The sequence below is a fragment of the Balaenoptera acutorostrata genome, chromosome 5 (genome assembly GCF_949987535.1).
Source record: "Balaenoptera acutorostrata chromosome 5, mBalAcu1.1, whole genome shotgun sequence".
NCBI classification, from domain to species: Eukaryota; Metazoa; Chordata; class Mammalia; order Artiodactyla; family Balaenopteridae; genus Balaenoptera; species Balaenoptera acutorostrata.
In genome coordinates this window covers 107,269,313-107,284,409 of record NC_080068.1, presented here as the reverse complement: position 1 = coordinate 107,284,409, position 15,097 = coordinate 107,269,313, and positions in this window count along the sequence as shown.

The following is a 15,097-nucleotide window of genomic DNA, read 5'->3' as shown; positions in this document are numbered from 1 at the left end:
TGGGTACATTTTGAGGTAATGAAAAGTTTATAAAATTAGATTGTAGCTATGATTGCACAACTCTGTAAATATACTAAAAACACAGGGAACTGTACACTTTAAGTGGGTGAACTTTATGGTATGTAAATTCTATCTTGATAAAATCATTAAAAAAAGAAAAGAAGACAAAAACAAGCTTCAAACAATTTAAACTGATCTCAAGTGACTTAACAGCATGCCAGAACAAAGTCCAAAGCCACTTATAGGAATACAAGATAATCCAGTGCCCCCAAAACATAAAATCACCTATGCCTGGTAGCCAATCCAAAATTACCAGGCAAATAAAAAAGACCAAAATAATGCAATTTGCAGCAACATGGATGGACCTAGAGATTGTCATACTGAGTGAACCAGACAGAGAAAGACAAATATCATATGATATCGCTTACATGTGGAATCTAAAAAAAATGGTACAAGTGAACCTATTTACAAAACAGAAATTGAGTCACAGATGTAGAAAACAAACTTACGGTTACTGAGAGGGGGAGATAAATTGGTAGATTGAGATTGATATATACACACTACTATATATAAAAGATAACTAATAAAAACCTACTGCATAGCACAGGGAACTCTATTCGGTGCTCTGGAATGACTTATATGGGAACGGAGTCTAGAAGAGAGAGGATACATGTATATACATGCCTGATTCACTTTGCTATATAGCAGAAACTAACACAACATTGTAAATCAACTATACTCCAATAAAAAATTAATTTAAAAAATTACCAGGCAAGCAAAGAAGCAAGAATATAAGATTCATAAGTATGAGAAAAAACACCGAATCAACTGAAACTGACTTAGAAATGACAGATATGAAAATATTAACATACGTTGACATTAAATCAGCTGTTATACATTCCCCATATGTTCAAAATGAAGGAGAAAACATAAACATGATGGGAGAAACAGAAGATATAAAAAGTGTTCACACCACTTCTGGTTTCAGCTCTGACATGTTCAGCTTAGAAGTCAGAACTTCTGTCTTTCCAACAAGAAGAAAAGCTGAAAAAACTGAAAACCAATGTCTTTTCTGGATCCTATCAGAGAACTGAAGTCACAGGGCAAACTCCCACCCTGAAATCTGGAGGGATGGGCCAATCAAGAGAGTCACAGCCAAGACCCAAGACTCAGACAGATTCTATGTAAAGGGATGGAGACAGACATTCCATGCATGCCAACACTAATCAAAAAAAAAAAAAAAGAAAAAGAAAAGAAAAGTCTGGATTTATACAGTGAAGCAAATCAGAGTTCAGAACAAAGGGAATTATCATGGATAAAGAAGACATTACGTATTAATAAATGAGTCAATTCTCCAGGAAGACATAGCGATCCTAAATATGTATTCACCTAACAATTGTGTATCAAAATACATGAGGCAAAAAATGATAGAACTACAAGGAGAAATACTCCATCTAACAGCAGCTGAATATGCATTCTTCTCAAGTTCACATGCAAAATTTGCAAAGATAAACCACACTCTGGGCCATAAAACACAACTAAAAAAATCTAAAGGAGTAGAAATTATACAAAGTATGTTTTCAGATCACAGTGTAATTAAACTAGAAATCAAAAACAGAGAGATAGCTGGAAAATCACACAAGTATTTGGTATTAAACAGCACACTTCTAAATAACATATGGATCCAAAAGTAGTCTCGAGAAAATTTTTAAAAAGTTTTTGAGTTGAAGGAAAATGAAAATATAACCTAACAAAATGTATGGATGCAGCAAAAGAAGTATGTATGGGGAAATGTATACCATCAAATGCATGTAGTAGAAAAGACAAAAGATCTAAAATCAATAATCTATGTTTCTGCATTATGAAGCTGGAGAAAGAACATTGCATGAGACAGACCCAAATTTGAGGTTCTGTGTTGCCGCCTGACGAGCTGTGGGACTCTGGAAGAATTTCTCAACCTCTATACTACTCATTTTATTCACCTGTACAGTGAGGGTATGAAATAGTACCCATCTTATGGTTGTTGAGAGGATGAAAAGAAAAAGCAAACTCCCAATGCCCAGCACATATTAAGGGCTTAACAAATGTTGGCTGATTGTGTTGTTATTCATGTTTTTATGGTAGTATAACATAATATAAATATTCTATATTTTATTCAGTTTTATTGTTGCTATTCAGTTGGTTAGTGGTGTTGATGAATATTTAATGACATAGGAGAGCTTTAACAAATACAAATAAGTAAAAAAAAAGCAGACTTATGGGAGATAACAATGTTCAGCATTTAATCAATGTCTGTTCAGTAAATGAATTAATAAAACAGGAAAGGAGGGAGGGAGGGAGGAAGAAAGGAAGAGAGGAAGGAAGGAAGGAAGGAAAGAAGAAAGGAAGGAAGGAATGAAGGAAAGGAGGGAGGGAGGAAGGGAGGGAGGGAGGAAGGGAGGGAGGGAGGAAGAAAAGAAGGAAGGGAGGGAGGGAGGGAGGAAGGAAAGAAGGAAACTTGTTTTTCAAGTGATTATGTAGAATAAAAAAAGAACTTGAAGAAAGTAGAGCAAAATGTTAACATTACTTGCCCCTGGAGAACTGATTACAGATGATTTTCTTTTACTTTTCCTTTGTGCTTCTAAGTAGCTTCTAAATTTGTTAAAATGAATCTCTATTGCCTTTGTAGTCAGATAAGAGCACAAAATGGTATCTAAAATCAGAAATTTGGTATAAAGAAAATAATTTTCATAATTTACCTTCTAATCATATTCCTCGTTTAGGAGTATCTAAAACCCACTTCACATAACAATAATAAATCATAAAATCAACTTTTCTTACCAGTTTTTCTACTGTGCTGTGATTGGGTAGATTTGAGTGATCAGCAGACACTCGTAGTTTCAGTTAGAGATTGAGTTCTGCTGCATGTAACAGAAAAAAAAGGTAATAGTGATGTAAATAAGATAGGAGTTTAATTTTCTCTCACATGACACACAATCTAGAAGTGGCATCCAGGCTGGGGCAGAAGTTCCACAATGTCACCAATGCCATCTTTCTGCTCAGCCATCCTAGGTGCATGGCTTCCATCCTCACGGTTATCTCATGGTCCCAAGATGGCTGCTGCAACTCCAATCGTCACATCCTCATTCTAGGCTGAGAGAAAGAGGAAGGAGAAGAGCAAAATATACCAGATGTGGCAGCCCCCTTTAAAGAGCTTTACCAGAAACCCCACTTCATAAGGTCTGCTTGCAAATTATTGGCCTGAACTAAATCACATGACAACCCCAAGTGAAAGGGAGGATGCGAAATGTCATTTGGAACTGGCATCCCCCAAATTGGGGTTCTCTAGTAAAATAGAAGGGGAATAAATGGTATGGGTGGGCAACTCAAAATCTCTGCCAAATTCTCATGTGGCCAGTGGGAGACCAGAAATGGTTGAGACTTTTTTTCTTATGGGAAGAGGAAGCTAGGGCTTCTGTGTGCTGTTTCTTCTGTGGACATTCTCATTTACTCCTCAGAACTCTTTAGACTCAGAAGTGGATATTACTATTCCCATTTACCTCTGGAAAGTGGGGCTCAGATAGAGTAAATATCTCCCTAAGAGCCACCCAGCTTTGCAAATTCCAGAGCTGGGTTTCTAACTCAGGTCTGTCTGACTCCAAAGCCCATCTCTTTCCACTGCACCATCCTGACTCCCCTGGTCTGCAAATGCAGGCATCATTTACTTTTTTTTTTTTTTTTTTTTGAATCTGCCTACACCTTGTGCTAGAATTATGGGTATCAAACAATCATAGCTTTGATGTTTACTTCACTGTACTTTGAAAGCTAATTTTTAATTTATAAAAATGACAATTTTCTGTGCCTTTGTGGCTATTTTGGATATGTTTTCCATTTTTCCCTTGCTATATAGAAGTCAGTGTCTGTGGTACATTCATCATCCTTGAGTTACATTCCTAGGTAAAATGCAGTTTACAGACTCCAGCTCTGCACACCTGTGTTCAAATCCCAACCTCACCACTTGGTTTTGTGACCTTGGACACATTGATAGTCTAAGTCTCAATTTCCTCCTCTGTAAAACGGGGCTAATAATAGTGCACGTGTCATATGGTTGTGATGATTAAGTGATGTAATTTCATGTAAATTGTTTAGCACAGTGCTTGATACATAAGTGTTCAATGTAGTTTATTTGTTTTTTTTTTAATTGAAGTATAGTTGATTTACAATGTTGTGTTAGTTTCAGGTATAAAGCAGAGTGATTCAGTTATACATATATGTGTGTATGTGTATGTATATATATTCTTTTTCAGATTCTTTTACATTATAGGTTACTACAAGATATTGAATATAGTTCTCTGTGCTATACAGTAGGTCCTTGTTGTTTATCTATTTTACATACAGTAGTGTATACATGTTAATCCCAAATTCCTAATTTATCCCTCCCCCCACCCCTGTTGTTGTTTTTCTAATTATCTCATAACAGAACTGGTATAGTATCTGCCAAAAGATACACTGACATTGGTTTTTTAAAAATATTTGACTAACAGATGATATGAGACCACCAACCTCTTTCTTATGGGTGTTACAGTATTTAAAAAGTGCCCCCTTTTAATGAATTAAGCTTTAAACCAATCATTTATCAAACACCTGACTTTCAAGCACCTGATTTTCAAAGAATTTATCCATATTCCTGTAGGGTCAGGCCAAATGACTTGTTTGACTTCGCTATTCCCCTTTAAGGTCAGTTGGTTAATGACAGTAAAACACTTAATTGTGGTAGAGTCACAGGTCAAACTTCCCAGGTCACTCCAGTTTTACTGAGAATTTGCCTTTTGTTTTCTCTTTTCAGCCTTGTTCTCCATTAAGTGGATCTCAGATGATTGTGTTATCAATCACTGTGGCAGCACTTACTCTATATGGCCAATAATATGCTCAGAAAATCATGTACTTTCCTTCATGATACAGTTCTATAGCTGTTTTCATTGTATATGATAAGCAAAGCAATATGCAAGTTTCTATGCTGAGAAGTGGAATGTACCAAGACATGGAATTGATTCTCTTTTATAAATTCAGGAATTATTCAAAGTATTTAGTTCTTAGACTTTTATTTTTTTATTTTTTATTTTTTTTGATATTTCAAGACATGTATCTATTATGGCATGTCCCCGTGTAATATTGCAAACTTTCAGAGGAGGAAGCTTCGATTCTGTCCCCTCTTCATTCCCACTGTTCTTACTCTGGTAGAATTGTTCATCACCTCCTATTGGGACGGTTCCCAAAAGCCCCTCACTTGGTCTCCCCAGTGACAGTCTCATTTTCCCATCCAGACTACTCTGCTGCCTGGGTCATTTTTCATAAGCAGTTCCCCTCACCATCAGAAAGGAGGAGTGCTGGTATCATTTACTTTTTCTTTCAGCCATTGATAAGTGCATTGTGTATTGGCAGGTAGTAGATACTTAGTGACTATTTGTCCAATGAATGAATGAATGAATGAATGAATGAGTGACTAAGCGCCTGCCTTGTGGGGAGGAGCTCACTGTCTTCCTGGTGAGGGACATCAATCAGGGCCACACAGCGCCATCTACAGGATGCTGTGACCCTCTATTTCTGAGGAGCACCCAGGAAAATGTCACCAAGGATACTGGGTGCGCACCTGAGCCGGGAGGACGGAGCAGGGTGTGCAGACAGGAAGGGAGCTCGGGCTTGAAGGGATCACAGTGCGGGTGGGAAGAGGGGGTGGGGATGCTCCAGAGCAGCAGGGTCAGGGTGACACAGGGCAGGTCCTGCAGACCAGGCGCTGGACTCCATCTCAAAGGCTCAAACGCTTTGTGTCCCTGGGGAGGAACAGGCCATGGAGCTCAGTCTGGGCATCTGTTGGTGGCCCCTTTGTGTCTTTACCAGTGTTTGTAGCCCCTCACTTCCACTCTTCTTTTTTTTTTTTTTTTAATAATTTATTTATTTTTAGCTGTGTTGGGTCTTCGTCTCTGTGCGAGGGCTCTCTCCAGCCGCGGCAAGTGGGGGCCACTCCTCATCGCGGTGCGCGGGCCTCTCACTATCGCGGCCTCTCTTGTTGCGGAGCACAGGCTCCAGACGCGCAGGCTCAGTAGTTGTGGCTCACGGGCCCAGTTGCTCCGCGGCATGTGGGATCTTCCCAGACCAGGGCTCGAACCCGTGTCCCCTGCATTGGCAGGCAGATTCTCAACCACTGTGCCACCAGGGAAGCCCCTTCCACTCTTCTTGTTTCCTTCTCAGCGACTAAGTTTTGGGAATTTACAAAGTGATGGGCAGGAGACTCTGGCGGTTTGTCCTGAAGCTCCAATTTCATTTTTCGAATTATGTGAGTTTACTCTTCCCTGTTGGCGAACAGGGGGGATTCAGTGGCCAAGTCCATTTCTGTGGACTCACCCTCAGGTCTCCAGCTCCTGGGACAGAGTCGGCTGTGCTTGTTTTCAAGGTTAATGTGCTTTCCCTAGAATTGCACCTCTTGAAACTAAGAAGGCGGGAGTGTGTGGCGGGGTGGGGAGGAATGGTGGATGGTAGGATTGCGTTCTTTCCAGAGGAAATAAATATAAATCTCAGGTGGCTCCGCGAAAGCAAGGGTTAATATCATTCCTCCTCTAGTGGGTCGAACATTTGACAACTTAGAGACATAGGCTGCAAACACAGAGTTTTCTCTTTTTCCGTAATGACTTAATTTCCATTTCTAGCCAGCATTTTCTGCTGTAGAAAAAGTTGACCAAGTCACGGCCAGGTAAGCCCCAGCAAAATCAGTGATTTCTTAGTTTTAGTTTAAACTCAGATGATTTCAGCATTTCTCCCTCCTCCCTTCTCCCACCGCTGCCATTTTGGTTTCCAGGAGAGGGAGGCACCCATGGTTCTGGTCCAGAGTTCCCCTTGATGAGCATCTGGAGGTGTATATGACCAGCCTGCTGAGGTCTTGTTGTCAGTTTCCACCTCAGCTTGTGGCCAGGGCACCCACACTGTCACCTGTGGTTGCGTCCCCTCATCACAGCCCTGCAGGCTCCAGCTAGGACCTGCACCCTTTTCTTGCCTCCCTGTGCCATGCAGGCGTGGAGGTGAATTCCCTGAAGCCGCCCTCCAGTCTACCACCTGGACCCCACTCTACCAACCTGACTCCAGCATCGTGATGACAATGCACCTTTTCCTTGAGGGTTCTTGCCCTCCTGGAGCCCCAGAAAGGAAGCAGGTGCAAGTTCCCTCCAGACACTCCTCATGTAACTGAGGTTTCTAATGTTCTCCTCACCCCACCTCCAGGGTTTCACCTGGAGAAGGGGGAAGAGTGTGGAATTCCTTCTAAAAGACACTCTCTCAGCCTCTTCCCCTCTTTTCTTCTCTCTCCCTCCTTCCCTCATGGCCTCACCTCCTGTTGGTTTAGAAAATTTGTTTTTATTCTTAACATATTTTTTTGCCATCTCTACTGTGTGTGATCCAATCTTTAGACTCAGAATCCTGCCAACTCCCAGATTCGGGAAACACTTCTGAGTCTCTCAAAGCTTGCCTCTTGCAGTTGAAAATCGGGGTTTCAAACCTGTGTCTTCTCTGATTTTCAAGAGATTATTTTGGAAGTCAACAGCTTCCACTGTAATCGGATTTCTGCCAGGTCATTCCAAGGAGAGGACCATGTGTGTTGACTGTTGCTGCTTGTTCGGGGTGGATGGGTAATGGGTACAAGGAAATGGGTGGTGATGGTGGTGGGAACCTTGGTTAGCCCAGAATTTTCTCTTGCTCCGCGTCCAGGTATCCGGTAGGGACCCCACAGATGTTTGTTAAGTGTGTGGATGTCTGAAATGTAAGAAGCACATTTCTACATGATTTTAGACTAAGCATTCCAATCATCAGAACCTCCGTTCCTGTAATTATAGTTGGTTAAATAAGGAATTCTTGCCTGTCTGCCTCACTTAAGCAATGTGGTCGGGGGGAGTGGAGGAATTGTTTCCACGGCAGGGCAGAGAAAACCATCCATTGCTGATACTGTTGAGGTTGGCAGTGGGCCCAGGAAAACCAAGGAAGGGACTGGAACAGCTGTTGTGGTTCCCATAAGCAGGCTATGCATGAACTTTCCCTGCCATGATGAGTGGTCCTTTTGTCCAGAAGGACTTTGAGGAGCCAATCCTGAGAGCTTGCTGTGTGACCAACGACTAGCCCCTCATATATAATAACCCACTTATGTCTCACAACAACTCTGCAAGGTAAATACTAACATAATCCCCGTTTTACAGATAGGAAAACTGGGGTGCAACAGTTAATGCACACAGAAGCAGAAACTTGTAGGTGAGGGAGCCAGGATTAGAACCTAGGCAGTCTACCTCTGGATCCTACATCATCATCAGATGACAAGGATGAGTGGTGGCCCCAGAGGGGTAAAGGTGTTGGTTCTTTTAGGAGGTCCCCATAAAAGCTGTGGGCATTGGAAAATGAGGGCTCCTTACAGGAAGCTGAGATACACATCATGGGTATAAATATTTGGGATTTCCCAGGCACAGGTCACTTTCACATTGCATGTCCAAGCCAGATCCACCCAGAAGCTGGTCTCCTGTAGGAATCAGTCAGCGTTTGTTGAACTGTTTGAAAACAAGGTGTTATTAATATCACTTCTCCCAGGGCTTGTTTTCTCATCTAGAAAACGCACACAAGAATCTCTACTGTCAAACCTGCATTAGTGTAGGTTAAATGCAATAACAGAACCTGAGATTACTAGAGGCGTGACGGGGCAGTGACAGTGTCCTGCACCTTGATGGTGGCTCAGAGCTCTAGGAAGGGAAGACAGGAAGTCCCATGTGTCGAGCATCTAAGGGAGGGAGCATCTTCCTCTCAGGTGGTCGCATTTGACTCTATGATCTTGTGAGATGAATATTCTTCTCCGTCAACACTGATCCTGGCTTTCCCCTCAAATCCTTGAAAAGCATCAGTGTCTGTGCTGCTTCAGGGTTCTTTACACCTGATCTTTTCCTGCTTCCTGGTATGTTTCCCTTCCTTGCAACACACACACGTGTACAGGCACACACACACACACATGCACACATGTGCCATCCTTGTTCTTCTGCCTGGCTAACTTCTTTAGGTCTCATTTAAATTCCTTTTTGGGAAGCGTTCTCTGATGTCCAGACCTGGCCTGGTCCTCTCTTTATGCCCCGTGGCCCCTACACGTCTTGTTGGAAATGTGCATCACCCTGGTTCTTTGCACACGTCAGCGTGCCTGGCTGGATACAGACCGGTGAAGGCTGTGACTTTGTCTTACCCACCAGCATCCTCAGCACCTGGCACTGGGCCAGGCACTTAATAACTGCTTGATTCACATTTGTTGGATGAATGCACAAATTATTTATCTTCTCTATTTTCACACGAGGAGACAAGGGCTCAGAGATATGCAGCAACCTGCTCAGGGTCACCCAGCTGGTGAGAAGGACTCTTGCCAGGCCTGGGACTCTGAGCTCACAATAAAACATCAACAGGCCTTGAAAAGACTTCAGAGCTCTGTGGAAAGGTGCAGAGGCTGAGAAGAAAGGGCATGAAATCCCTCTGGTATTCCAAACACGTACAAATGGGGAAAAAAACTAAACTCATGCTGGAAAAGGAGCTTGTTTTCAACCCTTCCAAGTCATCTTATCCCAACACTTTCTCTCTCTCCAGGTGTTACCTTTCACAGTGACCCACCTGACCCCTCTCTTTCAAATGACAACTCCCTCCGAGCTCCTCTCTTCCCCACCTCTGCCTATTTTTCTCCATACACCATCTGACACATACCTATGTATCTGACGGGTTGTGTATGGTCTGCATGGCGGCACTGGGGTGTCAGTTCTGTGGGAGTCGGGATGCTGTCAGGTTTGTTCACAGCTGTATCTCCAGTGCCTAAAACAGTGCCTGACACCTAGTAGGCACTCAATTAAAAGTTGTAGAAATTTATAAAAAAGGAAGAAATGAGTAAGTGAAAAAAAATTGCATCTCACTCATATGCTGATTCCTCTCTTAAAAATCTATCTTCTCACCGAGCTATCTTACTACGACAGTTGACTGAAACTCCGCTGTTTGGAAAGGTCAGAGGCAGCTGGAATAGCAAAAATTAGATTTTAAAAATTCATTAGCATGGATGAGTGCGTAGTGATGGGGAACATTCAGACAATGAGGGTGGGAGTGGAAATTGAAAGAGCTTCTCTCAAAAACCTGCTTCCCTACAACCTTGCTAGCAGTATATGTTGTCCAAGTGTTAGAATTTTGCCAATTTGATAGGGGAGAAATTGCACATTAAGGTAGTTTAAAAAAAAACTTTATTGAGGTATAACTGACGTGTAATAAATTTCACATGTTTAAAATGTACAATTTGATGCATTTTGAAGTTTGGATACAGCTGTTAAACCATCACCAAAATCAAGATAAAAAACATATCCGTCCCCCACGAAAGTTTCCTTCTGCTCCTTTGTAATCCCCACTCTAAAGGCACCTCCCATGTCATCCCCAGGCAACCATTGACCTGCTCAGACCTTATAAATTGGTTTGAATTTTAAAGCATTTTGTATAAATGGAACCAAACAGACTGTATCCTTCTTTGATTTCTTTCACTCAGCATAATGATTTCGTTTCATCCGTGTCATTGCGTGTATCGATAGTTTATTCTTTTTATCGCATAGCACTACTCAGTTGTACAGATATACCACAAAGTGTTTATTCACTCACCTTTTAATGGACGTATGCGTTGTTCCCGGCTTTGGCTATTACATATAAAGCTCTGTTAGTGTGCTTTCATGTCTCTTAGATATATACCTGTGAGCGAATGGCTAGATCATAGGATAAGCATATGTTAAACTTTGTAAGAATCTGTCAAGCTGTTTTCCAAAGTTGTTGTTCCATTTTACATTCCCACTGAGAATTCCAGCTCCTCCACACCCTCACCTAAATGAGTATGGCCGTTCTTTTTACTTTAGCCATTTGAATAGGCGTGTAGTGATTTCTCATTGCAGTTTTAATTAGGATTTTATATGTTTATTTGCCAACCGCATATCTTCTTCGGTGAAGCATCTGGTTAAATCTTTTATCCATTTTTAATTAGGTGGCTTGTTTTATTATTTGGGGTATAAAGAGTTTATTTATATTCTGGAGACAAATTCCTTATCAAATATATGGTTTGCAAATATTTTCTCTCCTTTTGCACCTTATCTTTTCATTCTTTTAACAGCATCTTTCAAAGAGCTGAAATCATTAATTTTGAAGTCCAAATTGTCAATTTTTTCTTATATGGATTGTGTTTTTGTTATCTAAGAAATGAATATTTGCTCAACCCAAGGTCATGAAGGGTTTTTCCTATATTTTTTCCTAGAAGTTTTATATACACATATTATATATGTATGTAGTGTTACTATATATGTATATATGGACATACATATGTGTATGTACTATATATGTATATGTACACATATACAACAATATGAATACATGCATATACATACATGTATACATATATAGTTTTATAGCTTTACATGTACATCTATGATCCATTTTGAGGCTTTTTGGTATATAGGGCAAGCTGTGGATCGAATTTTTTTTTTTTTTGCATATGCATATCCAATTGTCGTTACAGCATCATTTTTTTGAAAAGGCTCTCCTTTCTCCACTGAATTGCCTTTACACCTTTGTCAGTTATACACATATGAGTCAGTCTGTTTCTGTACTCTCTATTCTTTTCCACTAATCTATTTGTTTATTTTGACACCAATAGCACAGTTTCTTAATTACTATAGCTTTATTGTCTTAGATCAGGTAGTATTAGATATATAAATTTGTTGTCCTTTTAAAAGGTTGTTTTGGCTATAATAGTTTCTTTGTATTTCCGTACAAATTTCAGAATTACTTGGTTTTTAAAAAATATTTATTTGTTTATTAATTAATTGGTTATTAATTAATTAATTAATTAATTAATTAATTATGGCTGAGCCGGGTCTTAGTTGCGGCACACAGGACCTTCGTTGCAGTATGCAGGCTTTTAGTTGTGGTATGCGGACTCTTAGTTGCAGCATGCATGTGGGATCTAGTTCCCCAACCAGGGATGCAACCCAGGCCCCCTGCATTGGGAGTGTGGAGTCTTACCCACTGGACCACCAGGGAAGTCCTCAGAATTACTTGTTAATTTCTATCAAGAATCCTGATTTTGATTCAGATTGTGTTGAATCTACAGATCAGTTTAGGCAGGATTTACATCTTAAAAAGACTGAGTCTTCTGACCCACAAATATAGTAATGAATTATTTTTAATACTATTGTAAATCATATTGCTTTTTAAACTTTTCAATTTTTGGCTTTTTTTGAGTCTCCTGCCTATCATTATTACTTTATTGAATGACAGTCATTGTAACTTGTTAGGGGCTGGATATTTTTGTATTCCTATAAATATCCTTGAGCTTTGTTCTGGGATGCAGTTAAGCACTTGGAGGTGTTTTGATCTTTTTTTTTTTTTAATAACTTTATTTATTTATTTATGGCTGTGTTGGGTCTTTGTATCTGTGCGAGGGCTTTCTCTAGTTGCGGCAAGAGGGGGCAACTCTTCATCGCGGTGCGCGGGCCTCTCACTGTCGCGGCCTCTCTTGTAGCGGAGCACAGGCTCCAGACGCGCAGGCTCAGTAGTTGTGGCTCACGGGCCCAGTTGCTCCGCGGCATGTGGGATCCTCCCAGACCAGGGCTCGAACCCCTGTCACCTGCATTGGCAGGCAGATTCTCAACCACTGCGCCACCAGGGAAGCCCTGTTTTGATCTTTTGAGTCTAGTTTTTAAGATTTATTAGGTGGGACCAGGGCAGTGTTTAGTCTATGGCTAATTATTCCCTACTATTGAGATATGCTTTTTCTGAGTACTCTACAGAACGGTCCCAGAATTAAAAGATCGTCAGGTCTGGGAAGAGCACCATTCCCAGCCCTGTGTGAGCCCTGAATACTATTCCCTCTAATCCTTTTTGGTGTTTCTTTCCCTGGTCTCAAGTAGTTTTCTCACATGCGTGTTCTGACAGTACTCCACTGAATAGTTGAGGGTGACCCTTTGAAGTTCTCTGAAGTTCTCTCCTCTCTAGTACTCTGTCCAGAATCTCTGGCCACCTTGAACTCTCTGGACTCTGAGCTCTGTCTCCTTAACTCAAGGAGCCCTTGGACTCCACCTGAGCTCCCTTCCCTGCAGGGATGCCTAGAATGTCTTTCAAGGCAGAAAGTGGGGCCATCACAGGGCTCAGTTCATTTATTTCCCATCTCTCAGGGTCACTGTCCTTCATTGCCTGATGTCCGATATCTTGAAAACTATTGTTTTGTAACTTAGTCTATTAAAACCCTTTTTTTTTCTAGTGGAAGGGTAAATCTGGTCCTTGTTACTACATCTTGGTCATAGGCTCTAGACTAAAGTAGCTTTAGTTAATTTTTCTCATGTCAGTTATACATCTTTTCATACACTTTAGATTCTTTTTTGGTAAATTGTCTGTTTCTTGGCTCATTTTTCACCGGGGTTTTTCTTCCTCCTATAATTTTGAAAAACTCTATAGAGATTTATATATTAGGGATACTCATATTTTGTTGTTCTTATGCTTTAAATTCCAAATATCTTCCTAGAATAATAGTTGTCATTTTAATTTTTATATTTTTGTCATGCAAATGCTTTTAATTTTTATGCAAAAGTATTTTCCCTTATAGCTTTGAAATTATTAAATGTATTTCTTAAAAACAAGGAATATAAGTAAGCACATTAGAGGGAAAACAAGCATTCAGATAAACTCTTTAAACATCCCTTGGGTGAGGGACACTAAGGTTCTGATGTAACAGCTAGACTGTCAGTATCCAGATTTTTTTTTAGAGAATAATGTCTTTGAAATATGTTTGTATTGAACATTTGCATGAATCTGTGCTACAAATCTGTTGCTAAAGTTGTATGAGGTAAACCTCTGAATGTTGAATTTGGTTGTTCTTCCTTTCAAAGCTCCGGTTATAGTGAAAGGATCCCTGGGAAGAAATTCCAAGCACAGGAACCCAAGCAGAAAGACTCATATTTAGGGATGGGCAAAGAGTCTAAACAGGGAAGCATGGCTAGGGAAAAGCAGTGCCATCCTTTACTGAGCATATACTATGTGGTGACACTGTAGAAGAAGATAGTTGTATAAGAGAAAGGCTGCAGTGGCTATAGTCCTGTTTGTGGCTGCCTAGTTTGTGGAATACCCTTCCTAAATTTGGAAACTTATCCTCCTTATGATACCTGCATCCCTGAAGCAGAAATCAGTAACTCACTTTCCCAGCCTCCCTTGCAATTCAGGGCAGGCATGTGATTCAGTCTTCACCAATCAGATGCACTGACCTGAGACTTTGATTTGCAAAAGAGAAATGATTGGATGAGGCAAGTGCCTCTGGAAATCCACTTTCTCAGGAGAATTACAGCAGAGGTTACTCCAGAGAGGGACAGGCTGGGCTGGAGTTCTGGGGTCCAGCCTCACAGTCAGCCTAGTAAGATAAGATGTCCAAGCTCAATGGAAGTGCCAGTGGGTGAACTTCACTGGAGGTGACAAGCAGGGAGATTTGGACATCGTTCCTGGATATTGTAGCCATCAAACCTATCCTCAGACCCTTTGGTAGGGGCGTCTGAGTGGTCCCTAACATCTTTAAACTGGTGCTGGGGAAATCTCTGGCTATTGCCCATTATTTAAGTCTTGTCAGTAAAGAGTTGCATTTGAAACTTGCAGCTTCTTCCCAGCTGACGGGAAAAAAAGAGGGAGACAAATAAGAAAAAAATTCTCCCTGTTTTCTTTAGAAATTAGAGATGAAAGTAAAACCATTGCATTATCACCACCAACCATTCTCTTTGTTCATTTGAAAAAGAGTCTAGCATTTTCTATATACCAGATGCTGTGCCGAGTGACAGACCTCTATGAGATGCAAAAGGAAAACCAGGATATCAAAACTTTTCAACCAGTGGGGATGCCAAAAACAGTAAAAGCCTTTATCACTCACTGCAGTCGCATCCGGAAAATAATTCTGCACAGGCTGCGCGGTGTGAGATGTTTGAAGTTACTGAACATGAAGCCCAAACATGTTAATTTGAGAAATTAGCAGGAGGTTATTCCACCCCCCTTCCCAAGAATATCATAG